Source organism: Schistocerca cancellata, chromosome 8 (assembly GCF_023864275.1).
Source record: "Schistocerca cancellata isolate TAMUIC-IGC-003103 chromosome 8, iqSchCanc2.1, whole genome shotgun sequence".
NCBI classification, from domain to species: Eukaryota; Metazoa; Arthropoda; class Insecta; order Orthoptera; family Acrididae; genus Schistocerca; species Schistocerca cancellata.
In genome coordinates, this window is record NC_064633.1 from 131,193,199 (window position 1) to 131,206,692 (window position 13,494).

The 13,494-nt window shown below is 45.3% G+C and overlaps 1 protein-coding gene across 1 annotated transcript in view; it reads left to right on the plus strand.

Annotated features, from left to right (window-relative positions):
* The window catches only part of LOC126095421 (protein O-mannosyl-transferase TMTC2-like), a 1,040,622-nt gene that overhangs the window by 912,285 nt on the left and 114,843 nt on the right, over positions 1–13,494 (plus strand). The gene's annotated exons all lie outside the window — the stretch shown is intronic.

Consider the following 13,494-nt stretch of genomic DNA (forward strand, 5'->3'; position numbering starts at 1 on the left):
CCACATAGCAGTACTCCCGAATAGGTGGTAGAAGCAGCCTCATTAGTAGACCTGTTGCACCTTCTAAGTGTTCCGCCAATGAATCTCAGTCTTTGTTTGCTCTATCCACAATATTAACTATGTGATCGTTCCAATTTGGGTTACTTGTAATTGTAATCCCTAAGTATTTAGTGGAATTTACAGCCTTCAGATTTGTGTGACTTATCGCGTATTCGAAATTTAGCTCATTTCTTTTAGTACTCATGTGAATAACTTCACACTTTTCCTTATGCAGGGTCAATTACCACTTTTCGCACCATACAGATATCTTATCTAAATCATTTTGCAAGTCATTTTGATCATCTGATGACTATACAAGACGGTAAATCACATCATCATCTGCAAACAATCTATGACGGCTACTCAGATTGTCTCCTATGTGGTTAATATAGATCAGGAACAATAGAGGGCCTGTAACACTTCCTCGGGGAACGCCGGATGTTACTTCTGTTTTACTCGATGACTTTCCGTCTATTACTACGAACTGTGACCTTTCTGACAGGAAATCTCTAATCCAGTCGCACAACTGAGGCAATACTCCGTAGGCACGCGGTTTGGTTAGAAGACGCTTGTGAAGAACGGTGTCGAAAGCCTTCTGGAAATCTAAAAATATGGAATCAATTTGACATCCCCTGTCGATAGCACTCATTACTTCACGAGTATAAAGAGCTAGTTGTGTTTCACAAGAACGATAATTTCTGAATCCGTGCTGACTATGTGTCAATAAATCGTTTTCTTCGAGGTGCTTCATAATGTTCGAACTCAGTACATGTTCCAAAACCCTACGGCAAATCGACGTTAGTGATACAGGCCTGTAATTCACCGGATTATTCCTACTTCCCTTTTTGAGTATTGGTGTGAAGTGAGCAATTTTCCAGTCTTCAGGTACGTATCTTTCTGTGAGCGAGTGGTTGTATATAATTGCTAAATATGGAGCTATTTTATCAGCATACTCTGAGAGGAACCTGACTAGTATACAATCTGGACCAGAGGCCTTGCCTTTATTAAGTGATTTAAGCTGCTTGTTCCTCCGAGGATATCTACTTCTATGTTTCTCATCTTTGCAGTTGTTCTTGATTGGAAAAAAAAAATGTTTCAAATGGCTCTGAGCACTGTGGGACTCAACATCTGAGGTCATCAGTCCCCTAGAACTTAAAATTACTTAAACGTAACTAACCTAATGACATCACACACATCCATGCCCGAGGCAGGATTCGAACCTGCGACCGTAGCGGTCGCGCGGTTCCAGACTGAAGCGCCTAGAACCGCTCGGCCACGCCGGCCGACGCTCTTGTTTGGAATTCAGGAATATTTACTCCGTCTTCTTTGGTGAAGGAGTTTCAGAAAACCGTGTTTAACTACTCTGCTTTAGTGGCACTGTCATCAGTGACTTCACCGTTGTTATCGCGCAGTGAAGATATCGATTGCGTCTTGCCACTGGTGTGCTTTATGTATGACCAGAATCTCTTTGAGTTTTCTGCCAGATTTCGAGACAGAATTTCATTGTGGAAGTTATTAAAAGCATGTCGCATTAAAGAACGCGCCATATTTCAAACTTCTGTAGAACTTTACCAATATTGGGGATTTTGCGTTCTTTTATATTTGTCATGCTTTTTTCGTTACTTCTGCAACAACGATCTGACCCATTTTGTGTACTATGGGGGATCAGTACCATCACTTATTAATTTATGTGGTATATATCTCTCAATTTCTGTCGATACTACCTCTTTGAAAACATTCCACAACTTTTCTACACTTACATGAACAGATCAGAAGGTGTGAAGATTGTCTCTTTTATCAGCTTTTTTAAGTAGATATTCTTTGCGTTCCTTTTTGATGGTTGTATGTGTTACGGTATTCAGCCTAGCAGCAACTGCCTTGTGGTCGCTAATCCCTGTATTCGTCATAATACTCACTATTTGTCCCGGATTATTTGTTGCTAAAATGGCAAGTACGCTTCCGCAACTATTTACACATCGAGTGGGCTCATGAACTAATTGTTCAAAATAATTTTCTGAGAAAGCATTCAGTACAATTTCGGACGACGTTTTATGCCTACCGCCGGCTTTAAACGTATAATTTATTCAGAATATCGAGGGTAGATTAAAGTCACCACCGACTATAATTGTATGAGCGGGGTACTTATTTGAAATGAGACTCAGGTTTTCAGTGTCGGTAAAACGATCCAATTAGTTGTTTAGTCCGATTTTCAGGTATAACCTCTACCAGTATTATTTCACACGAACAGTAGATACGGTGAGAAATTGCCTTCGGATATTGTCCTTTACCGTCCCTAATGATGTCGGATGATCGCGGTAGAGTTGTGTCTTCAGGTAATCCAACAACCAAAAATCACAAGGATTGGGGTCTGAGGACCTGGCAGGGCAAGCATGACGGAAATGGCGGCTCAGCACGCGATCCCCACCAAATAATGTGTGCTAAAGATCTTTCACACGTGTAGAAATATGGGGCGGAGCGCCATCCTGCATAAAATTCGTACGTTTGTTTATCAGGCAGGCTAGGGATGATGCGATTCTGTAACATATCGGTGTACCTCGCACCATTCACGCTGACAGGTAACGTGTTGCCGGGAACAAACTCCCACTTGGTGCAGATGTAAGAGCTCTGACACTGTAGGCTTCAATGACTGAAAGAGCACACCAGACAAATGGGTATGCTCCATCTGCAATAGCGTTTTCACGGTGTGGAGCGTTTCCTCGAAGAAGGGTCAGATCACGATTGACGTGGTAAATTCACACCGCATCGTGACTTTCTTGTCATGAAATGGTGTTGCCACGACTGTATAATGATTTTCGGTAGCCCAAATTCTGCAGTTGTGGACGTTCTCATGCGGCGTTACTGACGTTTGGGGTGTGGCCGTGCGGTTCTAGGGGCTTCAGTCTGGAACCGAGTGACTGCTACGGTCGCAGGCTCGAATCCTGCCTCGGGCATGGATGTGTGTCATGTCCTTAGGTTAGATTAGGTTTAAGTAGTTCTAAGTTCTAGGGAACTGATGACCACAGATGTTAAGTCCCATAGTGCTCAGAGCCGTTTGGACATTTGGTCGAGGATTATTGGTGACCACATCTTGGGACCTGTTATCCCTCAAGATAGCTCCACTGCGAGGCATATCTGCACTTTCTTTTGTGATCCTGCATCCCCTGATGGAAGACGTGCCTTTGCTTGTGCTAAGGGTGCTGTAGCTACCACCTACCCTCCGTAGATGAGTGTACAGCGCGGCTGACTGCCATGGATGGGGAACAGTTTCGATTCCCGGCTGGGGCGGAGTGCTTATCACTCAGGGACTGGTTGTCGTACTGTCCTCATCAACATCGACGCGCAAGTCCACCCAGTGTGGTGTTCATTAAAAAAGACCTAACTAGGATCCGAACAACCCCAGATGGGGTCTCCCAGCCAATAACACCATGCGATCATTTCATGTCATTAACATGATAGTGCCTACTGTGCGTAGGCACCTAGATATATGCCCTTACCACACATTGAGGCTGAACCGGTGCTGATGGTTCATTGCTCCACACCGATAAAACACTAATACAGACATAACTTTCCCATTCCGCTGATGTGTCCTCACGAGCGCATTCAATCATTGAAACCAGCATCTTTCATCTCCATATTCAAATGGGTGCACCTTGCTTAGAGCGCATTTCCGCTCATATATCTGTATGTCATTCTCTCAGTGATCTTTTCCTGCTGTTTGCCACCATTGAGTAAACCACCTTGTATAATAGGCAACTTCTTTTCTTATCTGTTTACTCTATCGCGCTCCCACCCACTATGATACCACACTTTCAAGGATTAGCGATATAACTTCAGAATTACACTACTGGCCATTAAAATTGCTACACCAAGAAGAAATGCAGATGATAAACTGGTATTCACTGGACAAACATATTACACTAGAACTGACATGTTATTACATTTTCACGCAATTTGGGTACATAGATCCTGAGAAATCAGTACCCAGAACAACCACCTCTGGCCGTAATAACGGCCTTGATACGCCAGTGAATTGAGTCAAACAGAGCTTGGATGGCGTGTACAGGTACAGCTGCCCATGCAGGTTCAACACGATACCACAGTTCATCAAGAGTAGTGAGTGGCGTATTGTGGCGAGCCAGTTGCTCGGCCACCATTGACCAGACGTTTTCAATTGGTGAGAGATCTGGAGAATGTGCTGGCCATGGCAGCAGTCGAACATTTTCTGTATCCAGAAAGGCCCATACAGGACCTGCAACATGCGGTCGTGCATAATCCTGGTGAAATGTAGGGTTTCGCAGGGATCGAATGAATGGTAGAGCCACGGGTCGTAACATGTCTGAAATGTAATGTCCACTGTTCAAAGTGCCGTCAGTGCGAACAAGAGGTGATCGAGACGTGTAACCAGTGGCACCCCATACCATCACGCCGGATGATACGCCAGTATGGCGATGACGAATACACGGTTCCAATGTGCGTTCACCGCGATGTTGCCAAACACGGATGCGGCCATCATGGTGCTGTAAACAGAACCTGGATTCATTCGAAAAAATGACGTTTTGCCATTCGTGCACCCAGTTTCACCGTTCAGTACACCATCGCAGGAGCTCCTGTCTGTGATGCAGCGTCAAGGGTAACCGCAGCCATGGTCTCCGAACTTATAGTCCATGCTGCTGCGAACGTCGTCGAACTGTTCGTGCTTGCAGACTTCCCTATCTGTTGACTCAGGGATCGAGACGTGGCTGCACGATCCGGTACAGCCATGGGGATAAGATGCCTGTCATCCCCACTGCTAGTGATACGAGGCCATTGGGATCCTGCACGGCGTTCCACATTACCCTCCTGAACACACCGATTCCATGTTCTGCTAACAGTCATTGGATCTCGACCAACACGAGCAGCAATGTCGCGATACGATAAACCGCAATCACGATAGGCTACAATACGACCTTTATCAAAGTCGGAAACGTGATGGTACGCATTCTCCTCCTTGCACGAGGCATCACAACAACGTTTCACCAGGCAACGTCGGTCAACTACTGTTTGTGTATGAGAAATCGGTTGGAAACTTTCCTCATGTGAACACGTTGTAGGTGTCGCCACCGGCGCCAACCTTGTGTGAATGTTCTGAGCAGCAAATCATTTGCATATCACAGCATCATCTTCCTGTCGGTCAAATTTCGCGATTGTAGCACGTCAACTTCGTGGTGAAGCTACAGCATTTACTGACGGGGCAAAATTGCTTTGCTTTATGTATGATGCAAGGCTGCCAAGAGATAATTTATAGATAATGATATTTACTAGGATTTTTACCGTGATAGCGATTTTTATCATACCCAAGCATGTGAACGCTTTCACGCACAAGGATACACGTGCAAGGCGAAGTTGGCCATAATGGGACGCCAGGACCTAGTACGCCAACGTCCTTTGAGAGCTGCAGCAAGAGACACAGATAGGTTGGCCATTAAAATGAGTGCAAGTTTGGTCTATCGAGTATTTCTTTGGAAGCCAAAGTTTTAAACAGGACCCAAGTGAGCAGTTGCTCTCACTTGGTCGTTTTTTGATCTCTGTGAAGAAATCAACGCGTGCTTCCGCCTACGGGCCACGTAATACACCAAATGTTTAGGCATCATGTTGCAGCAATACACCTGAGTGCTAACAACTGAGGGGTTTAGGGAAGGCTACGTTTTCAACGAGCAAATGGGTGCAACATCTGGTTGCTCATTCGTTACCACATCTTCATTCATAAATATCACACTGACAGCACGAAAGTGCAACCGCAACTCACCTTCTGGGTTACCCACGCTGGAGCTCAGGTAACACTGAAAGTTCTGCTGCCACCGTACGTAAGCATCCGCGAGGACGGGCAGGGGGAGGGGGAGGGGGGAGGCGGAAGGTTGTAAGAGATCCGGGGTATACTTCCTTTTCATCACAGAGTTCCCTCATATTTCTAGAATAATTCCACTAAACACCACGTTTAGCATTGCCGAGTATGTTAGTAAAGACTATTCTGCTTGACTGTCAAGTTTTTCATGGGAAGTAATACCTTTTCTTTGTCGTGGTGGCGGTTTCGGCTTTGTTTTGTAATAGTAAAGTGAGTGTTAACGAAAACTGACGAAACAGGGTACCCGATCTTTTCTGTCTCGCTTTCTTCTACACTCCTGGAAATGGAAAAAAGAACACATTGACACAGGTGTGTCAGACCCACCATACTTGCTCCGGACACTGCGAGAGGGCTGTACAAGCAATGATCACACGCACGGCACAGCGGACACACCAGGAACCGCGGTGTTGGCTGTCGAATGGCGCTAGCTGCGCAGCATTTGTGCACCGCCGCCGTCAGTGTCAGCCAGTTTGCCGTGGCATACGGAGCTCCATCGCAGTCTTTAACACTGGTAGCATGCCGCGACAGCGTGGACGTGAACCGTATGTGCAGTTGACGGACTTTGAGCGAGGGCGTATAGTGGGCATGCGGGAGGCCGGGTGGACGTACCGCCGAATTGCTCAACACGTGGGGCGTGAGGTCTCCACAGTACATCGATGTTGTCGCCAGTGGTCGGCGGAAGGTGCACGTGCCCGTCGACCTGGGACCGGACCGCAGCGACGCACGGATGCACGCCAAGACCGTAGGATCCTACGCAGTGCCGTAGGGGACCGCACCGCCACTTCCCAGCAAATTAGGGACACTGTTGCTCCTGGTGTATCGGCGAGGACTATTCGCAACCGTCTCCATGAAGCTGGGCTACGGTCCCGCACACCGTTAGGCCGTCTTCCGCTCACGCCCCAACATCGTGCAGCCCGCCTCCAGTGGTGTCGCGACAGGCGTGAATGGAGGGACGAATGGAGACGTGTCGTCTTCAGCGATAAGAGTCGCTTCTGCCTTGGTGCCAATGATGGTCGTATGCGTGTTTGGCGCCGTGCAGGTGAGCGCCACAATCAGGACTGCATACGACCGAGGCACACAGGGCCAACACCCGGCATCATGGTGTGGGGAGCGATCTCCTACACTGGCCGTACACCACTGGTGATCGTCGAGGGGACACTGAATAGTGCACGGTACATCCAAACCGTCATCGAACCCATCGTTCTACCATTCCTAGACCGGCAAGGGAACTTGCTGTTCCAACAGGACAATGCACGTCCGCATGTATCCCGTGCCACCCAACGTGCTCTAGAAGGTGTACGTCAACTACCCTGGCCAGCAAGATCTCCGGATCTGTCCCCCATTGAGCATGTTTGGGACTGGATGAAGCGTCGTCTCACGCGGTCTGCACGTCCAGCACGAACGCTGGTCCAACTGAGGCGCCAGGTGGAAATGGCATGGCAAGCCGTTCCACAGGACTACATCCAGCATCTCTACAATCGTCTCCATGGGAGAATAGCAGCCTGCATTGCTGCGCAAGGTGGATATACAGTGTACTAGTGCCGACATTGTGCATGCTCTGTTGCCTGTGTCTATGTGCCTGTGGTTCTGTCAGTGTGATCATGTGATGTATCTGACCCCAGGAATGTGTCAATAAAGTTTCCCCTTCCTGGGACAATGAATTCACGGTGTTCTTATTTCAATTTCCAGGAGTGTATATCTCGTAACGAGATACTCCAACACGCAACACAGTACAAACATAGCTGCAGAATACATACCCGATAGCCGTACCCAGTTCTCACGAGAACGGCCATTCCGTCTGCTGCTTCGTCTTAATCTCAACAGCAGGTTTCCGTTTGACTCGTCCCGGCTTGCGAATATTTCAGTCAGCTTTACACCGTAGACCGATTGTTCTGAAGTAAGAAGAACACAGCCATTCACCTATACTTTATCTGTGGACCCAAACTCAGAAGGAAAATCAATTTCTGCACTGAAAGAAGGAAGAAAAGTTGAAATATCAAGGTCGAAAAGGAGTTTGGGGTTCTTAAACTACATAGTTCTTAAGCTATATGTGATGCAACTCCGGCGAGACATCGAGCCTTAGAGTTATGAGTTCTGTGGTTCAGTTACCCCGGTTTTATAATAACGTGCCGAACCCGGTGAGGCGAGGACCATTTTGGTTCAGTCTTATGTTGTTAATAGTTAGTTCTTTCAACCAATATGACTGCTGTTTTCGATGTTTCCTAAACTCATATTCATATTAATAATATAAAAAGATGTACTTAGGATATACTGATAAAATATGCTTACCTAAGTATACCAGAAACCTGTCTTCAAGAAACTAACTACTGGATAACTATTAAACGTTTAAGATATGGTCAGCATTATGGACTTCGTGTTAAATTTACTTTTGCGGCATGACACATTCTCAGACTCAACTAACAAGTTATATATAAAATGACACTTTGGAAATGTTGCCTCTTCTTTAAATTAGTTTATGCTGAAGCCCATCTCACCGTAGCACCGCATGACAAAATTCTCTGTCTTCCACCTTCCGTGTTTTTCTATATAGTCCAGCATTCATTGTGTGTGATTTTCTTTAGCTGACAAAGTGATTGCCAACTCAGTAACTTACACAAGTTGAACAGCCTCTGAGTGCTTTTTCGCTCACTCCAGCGTATCAGAGGTTCCTTTGAGTCTGTGTACGATTCTTATGAACGCATCTGAAATCTCCCTCTCCCAGGCCTGTCCTTAATTTCAATTAGTAGCTGGATTGTAATCACAGTGGTTAAGTCACAGACAAGGGGGGAATACACCCTCCTCCCCCCCCCCCCCCACACACACACACATACACCAGCTCTCAGGAAAAGGAAAAAATGTAGTGCAGTCAGCTGTTTTTATTTCAAGAAAATGATTTAAAAGTAGATATTGCACAGGTCGGGTCGGAACTGGAACATTTTTATGGGTACTTATAAGTCATCATTCGTCTTCCAAAATATTAAAAATATTTCATATCCCTAAGTTTTAAACTACCGTCCCCGCATCCCACCCCAACTATCGCATGGGCGCCGTTGGTGACCGGCCAAAGTAAATACGCCTGCATGTACGACAGGAGGCTGATGCTTGGACCGTAACCAGGATAGAAAGATGTAAGGCAGGCAGATGGCCATTATAGAAAGAACAAGCGACGCCCAGGGATTTATTAACACCCTCCATTGGCGTTGGGACGATGTGTGGTGTATAATGAAAACTTTGGTCCATTCTCTGTCTTAGGGTATACACAGGGGTAACTTTTTTTTTGTCCTTGAATTTCAAGCATTAATATTTAAGATTACCAGTAGCTGAAACAAATACAAATCTTTGGTACAAGCCGTATCCTATAAATTACTTTAAACGACAAAAGTAAATGTATTTTAATACCTTTTTATTGGATCGCTTTCTTGTCTGTCTGTTTCGTACAAATTTTGCAGTTGGTTTTAGGCAAACTACCCGATGAGATGGATACGCGAAATCTTAAACATAGTTCATAACTGGCAGACAATCCAATATTAACACGGTTTCTTGTCGATATGGTCAGTAGGGGTGGGGGTAGCGGTGGAAAAGGTCCGCAGGACCGGCGTGTTGTGCAGGTAGCCCAGCTGAATAGAGACAGAGGGATGAAGAGATGGACAGAGAGAGGGGTAGGAGGGCATGCGTGCGATGTATATGACATACACTTGCACGGGCAAAGCTACAGATAAAAATCTAATGCATGTATAAAACGTGTTGAGATAAAGAAGTGATCTCATCAAAATGTTAAAATCCACTGAGACGTTTCACACACACACAAGACTAAAAACCAGAAACAGTAAAAATAAATTTGTAACGTAACACATTTATAAATTTGACTAAAAAAGTACAGAATAATTTCTCCTACTCCCATACAGATTCCTAAACGCTTACAGATAATTCGGAAAATATGTGCTGCTTCATGACACCAAAAAAATTTTTAAAAATTATAATACCTGTTAATTGTTGATGACTTTTACTCATAACACACTTCTAGAAGTGATACTGAAGTGTAGGTAGCGTTCTGAGCCTTAAAATATTGAATATGGCATTCACTGTGACAAGTGACATCTACTAGTAAAACTTAAAACTCTGGGTTAAGTTCAAATTAAAAACATTAATGGAATCTGGTAGGAGACTTCATTTAAAACAATAAATATTTTTATTTCAAAATTTTAAAATATAAAGTACCTGACTAGATTACAATATTTTCAAAAGGTGGACACAAAGTAACGTTCGACAACGTACCATTTATTGATGATTTGTTTTCATTGATGTTCGCATTTTTCGTCATTTCATGACTCTGACCATTCCGTTCAACTGCTCTTCCAAGTCTTTCACTATTTCTGACATAATTACAATGTCATCGGCATTCCTCAAAGCTTTTGTTTTTTACTTCTCTTCGAACTTTAATTCCTGCTCCAAATTTTTCTTAAGTTTCCTTACCATATGTTCAATGTACAGATTGAATAACATCGGGGATAGACATCGCCTCTTAATCACCTAAAAATTTAACTACATCTTGTTCCTAGTATATATACGTACAACAAGTAAAATTCCCTTATTTACTGTTCTCCTTGGTGTTGTTATATTGGCCACCATTGTATTGACCGTAGCGACTGTATGATACTTCTTGTCTTACAGCAGTTTGTGCGAGCGGACCAGCCGTTGAAAACAGACTGCTCAGAACGCGACAGACTAAGGTCCAGATGGTTGCACGGAGTTCCTAAAGTTGCACAATTTGGTTCTAATTACTGCCTGTTCCTTCCGGCCACTCGCTTTGTTCGGTTCGCGAGATAATGACCTCTTTATGCCATTAGCGAAGTCGCGCAACAAGACCCCTTCCAGCTCTAGGCGGGCCTTTTCCGGCATTCCCTTTTGAGCCGGCGTTTCGGCCGCGCTGCCCGACGTCCATGAAATATGCGCCAGCTTACACACGCTGCGAGGCCAACAGGTTGCAACGGGGCGCTCGTGCTGAATTTTGCAGCGCGGACGCTGCGACACCGAGTTATGAGGGCGAAACAAATGCCAGGCTCCTCTGCTATGCGGACCCTAGAGGCGCCACGACACATTACGGTTGTTTCTGTAGTCAGAGGGGCATCTGCAGCTGTAGCACGCCATCCACGTTCCAGTTGTTAGCAAGAACGGGCTCATCAGCACTAATTTTTACGCCGTTCCATACAAGCATTCCCTCCAGGGCGCTACTGCTGACACGCAAATACACTGAAGCTCCAAACACTCTGGCATAGGTATGCGTATTCAAATAAAAAGATACGTAAGCAGGCAGAATACGGCGATGCTGTCGGCAAAGCCTATGTAAGACAACAACTGCCTGGCCTGCTGCTACAATGGCTTAAGTATTGTAACTAACCTGTTTCTACGGGTTATTACGTTATTATTGGGAATGTAAATACTTATTGCTTGGGAAGTTAACGTGAGAAGATTAGGGTCGCCACCGACTCTGACCATACATCTAATCGAAGGTTTGGTCGAGTCGGAAAATAAATTAATTTGATCACAGACCAAAAACTCACAAAAATGCATACGTTGTGATGTCGCTCATAGCGGATACAATGTGATTAATAGTATTGCCCGCGCACTATTCACGACACTCAAACATTTAAAATAAAATAGAAAATGCATGAACACTGCATAAGATCAGCTCCCAGAACACACCTGAAAATAAGACATAATCTAAAGCACTTGTTTTAAAATAAAAAAGGAAACTAATCACTGGACCTGTACGTAAGGAAACGCGTTGGATGTGCTAACGGGAAAGCTATGAGGCGAGTGGATTAGGTGCAAAAACGTAACCTCGGAACACATGAGAAAATTGTGGATAAAATCATTTATTCCTAAGACATTAAAGAAAAGCATCGATACATTCACCGTTATAATCTACTCCTAAAATCATTGGTGTGAATCATTCATACCACTGCTGTTGCCTGATCGCAATAACTCGTAAAGCGGTACACGTTTCGCAGTACACCCGCGTGCCCACGTGGTTTGTGGAGACGTACTTCGTAGGTATCGTGTCCATTTTGCAACAATATCATATCACACAATCATGAGCGGTTAAAGTTCTTTAAAACAAGCGTGAGACCGGACAGTTAGTGATGACGGTAGCCCAACAAAACTTTAATGTTCAACCACGTGGTCGGCTCCCCACGGACGAAAGATACATTAAGCAAGGAAAATTTACCAGAAGGCAAAGCTATTAATATTTAGAAAAATGAAAGCTTATACAGGCACAGCTGAAGGCAAACAGGCATTCATACAGAAGCGAGTGCTCACTTCTTATTGACACCTTTGTGTGGCGCTCTTCCGGTGGATCCAACTCTGCTATAGAAATTTACTAAGTGAAACATCTGCCAAAGTTTTGCATTCCTTGCTGCGACAAGGCAAACCAATCTTTCAGAGTTGAAAAGCGAGACCAAAAGCTAACAGCTCTCCCCTCGCCAAGTGCTCCACGCGGTCAGTCTAATTCACCCTTCTTCGACTGGAGCACAGCTGTGGACGCTTCCCGTACCGGCCGCAGACTGCCTCCCGCTTCTTCTCCAGCCTCTTCCACGCTCCGCGTGGCCCGGAAAACCCAAAGATGCCATTTCCGCCACCAAGCTAACGCAGGTGGATTTCTCACAAGTAGCGAAAACCTCTTTGCCTACTTGACCACTACGAGAGTTGGCTATTCTGTACACTCCTGCTGAATCTGTACGGCTATCGCACACTTCCTGCAGCAGACTACGCCACCGTCTAGCAACGTGACACACAACCACATTCATTCATCACATCACTATGATAATTATGAGAAAAGAGAAACAAGGAAAAGAAAGAGAAATACTAGTCAAATTGGGCTACCGGACTAATAAAAGGTGGCTACAGGACCCTTTCAGTATGTTTGAACGGGTGTTATAGTCAACGCGAGAGCGATGGGACACAGCATCTATGATCCAGCGACGAAGTGCATATTTTGTCATAGGGAAATTTCACGAGTGTACCGTGATTATCAGGAATCCGGTAAAACATGAAATCTACGGCACCGCTGCGGCTGGATAAATATCGTGCAAGAACGGGACCAACGACGGCTGAAGAGAGTCTCTCAACGTGACAGAAGTGCAACCTTTCCGCATACTGCTCCAGATTTCAGTGCTGGGCCATCAACAAGTGTCAGCGTGCGAACCATTCAACGAAACATCATCGATACGGGCTTTCGGAGTCAAAGGCGCACTCGTGTGACCTTGATGACTGCACGACACAAAGCCTTACACCTCGCCTCGGCCCGTCGAGATCGACATTGTACTGCTGATGACTGGAAACATGTTGCCTGGTCGGACGAGTCTCATTTCAAATTGTGTCGAGCGGATGGACTGTACGTGTGTGGACACAACCTCACGAATCCATGGACGCTTTTTGCCAGCAGGGAACTATTCAAGCTCTGTAATGCTGTGGAGCATGTGTAGTTGGAGTGATTTGGGACCCCTGATAAATCTAGATACGACTCTGACAGGTGACGCGTACGTAAGCATCCTGTCTGATCACCTGCACCC